The sequence below is a fragment of the Chinchilla lanigera genome, unplaced genomic scaffold (assembly GCF_000276665.1).
Source record: "Chinchilla lanigera isolate Chin_1 unplaced genomic scaffold, ChiLan1.0 scaffold00035, whole genome shotgun sequence".
NCBI classification, from domain to species: Eukaryota; Metazoa; Chordata; class Mammalia; order Rodentia; family Chinchillidae; genus Chinchilla; species Chinchilla lanigera.
In genome coordinates, this window is record NW_004955436.1 from 21,411,468 (window position 1) to 21,416,661 (window position 5,194).

The following is a 5,194-nucleotide window of genomic DNA, read 5'->3' on the forward strand; positions in this document are numbered from 1 at the left end:
AAATCACTTATACAGACAGAGTTGAACTATTATAATAATCACAGACTTCTCTTTGGAAACACTAAAAACCAGTAGGACATGGAACAATATATTTCAAGCCCTGAAATAAAATAACTGACCACATAGACCCCCATTCCCAGCAAAGCTGTCTTTCAAAATTGAAGGTGAAATAAATACCAGGATAAGCATCAACTAAAGAAATTCATGACCACTAAGCTGATCTTTGAAAAGATAAACAAGCATCACAGAAGATACTTAAAAGAATCATATTTACAGAAGAGGAAGAATATTGGAAATTAGGAAATAACCAAGCATTAGAAAAACAGCAAAATGACAGGAATAATTATATACCTCTTTATAATAACTCTGAGTGCAAATGGTCTTAATTCTACAATTAATAGACACACCTGGCAGATTGGATAACAAAACAAAACAAAAAACAAGACCCAACCCTTTGTTGCCTGCAAGAAACACACCTCACTAGCAAAGACATAGACTAAAAGGAAATGGATGGAAAACAATACTCTAGGCAAACAAAAACTGAATAAAGGCAGTAGCTATACTTATACTGACAAAGCAGATTTCAAGACAAAATTAGATGAGACAGAGAAGGCCACCACATATTGGTAAAGAGAACAATCCACCAAGAAGTTATGACAATTGTAAATGTACTGAACATCAGTTCTCTCAGTTTCATAAAATAAACAGTACTTGACATAAAGAGATATATAGGTCCCGATACAATAATAATGATGACTTTAATACTTTATTCTTACTACTTCTTTAATACTTTAATTCTTTATTAATACATAGGTTATTCAGACCCCATCCAATCAACAAGGAATCGTCAGAGTAAAATTACATCACAAATCAAATGAATTTAACAGATGTCTAGGGTATTCCACCTAACAACTTAGAGTACACATTGTCAGCAGCTCATAGAACATTCTGAAAATTAGATCATATTTTAGGCCATAAAACAAGCCTTAACAAATACAAAAAAAGCTGAAATAATTTCTTACAGATACAAAAAATGCTTACAAATACAAAAATGTTGGAATAATTTCTTATCAGATACAGTGGAATTAAACTAGAAATCAAAAGAAACAAATCACAGAAACTAAACAAACACATGGAGACTGGACAATTCACTTTTTTTTTGTTTATTTGTTTGCTTTTTGTTTTTTATTTTTTGTCTGGTACCAGGAATCAAACTCATGACCTTGTGCTTGCCAGGCAGGCGCTGTGCCGCTGAGCTAAATCCCCAGCCCCAACAATTTACTTTTATATGATTAGATCATGGAGGAAAAGAAAAATTCCTAGACTCAGATGAAAATAAAATCACAACATACCATAATTTCTGGAATTTAGCAAGGACAGTTCTAAAAGGAAAGATTATTCTTATGAGTGCTCACATAAAAAAATCAGACAGATCTCAAATAAATAACCTAACAATGCATCTCAAGGCCTTAGAAAAAATAGGAACAAACCTCAACTAAATCCATCAGAAGGAAAAAAATAATGAAGATCAAAGCTGAAATTAATGAGCTAGGAACTAAAAGAACAATACCGGGATCAGTGAAACAAAGAATTGGCTCTTTGAAAAGATAACCAAGATTGCTAAAGCCCTAGCCATCTCCTGTGAGAATGAAAACCACTCTCAGCAGTCAGACTGCAGACGCTCTAGAGAACGCCCACATCCCTCGGAAGGGTCACACAGTGACTATGAAAGGCCCCAGGCGGACCCTTCCGAGTGACTTTAACCACATGGATGTAGAACTTGCTCTCTTTGGAAAGAAAAAGAGCCTCCGGATGGACAAGTGGTGGGGAAAGAGAAAGGAACTGGCTACTGTTTGCACGTTCTGTAGTCATCCATGGACCATGATCAAGGGTGTTATACGGGGCTTCCGTTACCATATGAAGTCTGGATATGCTCACTTTCCCATCCCATTGGGAGGACGGGTCTCTTGTAGAAATCTGGATTTCTTGGGAGAAAATATACACCCACCAGGTTTGTATGAGGGCCAGTGTTTGCTTACTGAGTATCTTAAGCTCAGAAAGATGAACTAATCTTTGAGGGAAATGACACTGAGCTTGTTTCAAATTTATCTCCTTTGCTTCAGCAAGCCATGACTGTCAAAAACAGGGGCACTGCAAAACATGGGATCCATGCTTCTGAAAAGGGGACAGTTCAGTGGAACAAGATCTGAGAGTTACCCAGCCACACAAACAAGCTTCTACACTGTAAGACTGATTTGTGATATTTGAATGACACAATAAAAGATCTTTATTATTCATAGTCAGCATACAATAGGACAGTGGTGGTGAACCTACGGAAAGTGTATTTTTTTAAGACAAAAAGTGTCAATACATGAGTTGTTTTCTCTAAACTAAAAACTCAGTATTCAGGTTTAATTGTGGTGTTGGCACTTTCTGATAAATAAGTGGGCTTTGGATTGCAGTTTAGGAGCTCGTCTCTAAAAGGTTCACCATCACTGCATCCCATGTTTATTGTAGCACAACTCACAGGAGCCAAGATACAGAACCAGCCCAGGTACCTGTCAACACTTAAATGCACGAAGAAAATGTATGTATACATAATGGAGTATTATTCAGCCATGAAGAAGAACAAAATTTTGTCAGTTGAAGGAAAACAGGTGGATCTGGAAATCATCAGGTTGGGTGAAATAAGCCAGACTCCGAAAGATAAACAGTGCATGTTCTCCCTAAAATGTGGAATCTAAAACAGATGACATGAGAGCAGGAGGGGACTATTATTAGACAAGAGGAAGGAATAGGGGGTGGGGGGATAAGGGAGTGAGATGGTAAATGGGGGGTGGATATGGGCAAAGTCTACACAGTGAAACCTAGTATTGTGTAAAATAAGTAGGAAGTAATAATAAAAGGAAGGAGACTTTGTTTTCATGGTTTTTTTATTTGCCAAGTAAAGCATACCTGTTTGAACCCTAAAATGTATAATTAACCTTTTGTGGAGGAGATTTGGAAGGAAAGACCGGGGCCTGGAGGACGGTGGTGCCCTGGTCACTGTCTGGGGGGGTCAGAAAAGGCTCCCCGAGAAAGCGACATTTTGCGGAGATCTACGATCTGGGGGTTCTTCGATCAAAGGTGCTGGAAGTAGTCTGCCCGGCCAAGATTCCCGCAGCCGCTGGTAACTGACAGGACTCGGCTCTCTCGGCGCTCACGCCCTTCCCTAACCCGGGTCTCCCTGCTGTTACAGACTCCCGCGGCCCACAGCTGTCAGCTACGACACTACCATGAAATACGAAAAGCAGCTCCTGCATTTGCCCAGTGGGTGACACTAGGGCCTTCTGCAGCTCAGAGGCGCGGTCATTCCGTGTCCAGTGGAGGGAGCTTTGCCTGCTGCCTCAGAGACACCCTCAGCCGCTCCCCAGCCGGCCCAAGGTGACAGCGTGGCTTTGTCCCACAGGGACTGTGTGGCCAGGAGCAGGCGGCTCTTGGCCCAGATGAACAGGACCGCGCTAAGACATCAGCGTATCTGTTTACAGAAAGCTTGCCAGGCCGGTTTCTATTTTTTGCCAAGAGTTCTGCAATCCCTCTCCTTTCCAGCAGGAGGCGCGAGCCTACTGTCTACCATTCACGCTGAGCCCTCATTCGATGACCGTGGCTAGGATGAATGACCTCATTGTTTACGATAACTTAGTGACTTTTGGTTGGCACTGGTATACAGAATCTGCTCCTTATTACCCCGGAAATCCCCTCTTTAATCAAATTAAAGTGGAAAACGTAGAATTCATCACTATCACCCTCCTCATTGGCACCCTTCAATCATGGCTTGCTAAGCTCAGTACTATGGGGTGTTCTTTCTATATATTAGCTCTTTTAACACTCACTACAGCACTACGGGGTAAACACAACACGTTTCATAGAGGAACTGAGGCGCAAACTAACTTAGCCCGGGCATGGTGATGCACACCTCTAAACCCGGCTACTTACTTGGTAGGCTGAGGCAGGCGGGCTTGGACTTGGGGGCTAGCCTGGGCATCTCAGGAAGGGTTGGAGGTGTGGTTCAGTGACCCCTGGTTCAATCCCCGGTCCACGGACCGCCCCCTCCAAGCTATATCTACTCTAAAATTATTCAGACACCAAGACACCAGTAAAACTCACTTTATTTGGGATAGCTCTGCTTTCAGTACTCTGTCAAGATCTGCAAGCATCTAACTTTCTCCTCACTGGTACATTAGACAACAGCTAATTAACCCGCCACTTTCCTTACCCCGGAAAACGCTCAGCACACAGGTGTAACTCTCCACGGGACCTACCATCCATGCCACAGATCGCTTTCGGCAGAATCCACGCTGGTGCTGACCTTTGCACGGGGAAATATTTACCTTGCATGGAGATACGGGAGCTCGGGCTGCCTCAAGGGAGGCTGTCGCGAAGGGTGACACTTTCCAGGTACACTGCTGCAGCCTGCTTGGGCAGAGACCTGCAGGAGACAGCAGCTAGAGCTTCGCACTGCGAATCAGAAGGGAGGCCTGAGCGCGCGGGGAAGCGCCCCGGTTCTTCTCAGCACATTGGGGGAAACCCAGGGGCTGGGGTGCGCCCCCCAGCCGGCTCCTCCCAGCTCGCGGGAGTCGCGCTGGCCACAGCTGGCCCCGGACGCAAAGGGCCAGCTCTCAGATGCTGACTGCGTGCTGCCCTCGGATTTTTATCTGAAGAAACAAAAATAGTAACGAGTCAGTGCAGTGAGGTTCAACTAGTTAAGAGATTTGCGGGACCCGACCGGAGGGCGCGGGGGCCACGGGAGGCCCTTCCCCGGGGGCAGCCACCAGGACGCAATCAGCTTTTGCTAAGTGAATTCAGGGCCGCGCGGTGGCACATGCCTGCGGAATCCCAGCACTCCGGAGGCTGAGGCAGGAGGGTCCCTGGGAGTTTGAGGCCAGCCTAAACAGCAGAGCAAGACCCTGTGTCAAAAACAAAGAAAAGAAAGCGTTCATTCGTTCCTTAAAGTCACTGAGCTCTCTGTAGGCCAAGACCGGGAGCTGGACGCCAGGGCCACACAGATAAACACAGCACTGGCGCTCCAACCAGCGGGCAGGACAGGCGTCCCGGGGAGCCGGGTCCAAGGTGCAAAGGTGCAGCGCGAGGAGGTGGGGCCCCTGCGGCGCGGCTGAGGCGGCGGGGCCCTGCAGCGCCCACGCGCGGCCCCCGC

At 45.4% G+C, this 5,194-nt stretch overlaps 1 pseudogene; it reads left to right on the forward strand.

The window, feature by feature from the left end:
- Nucleotides 1-1,314: 1,314 nt before the first annotated feature.
- On the forward strand, nucleotides 1,315-2,279 carry LOC102018434 (annotated as a pseudogene).
- The last annotated feature ends 2,915 nt before the right edge of the window (nucleotides 2,280-5,194 follow it).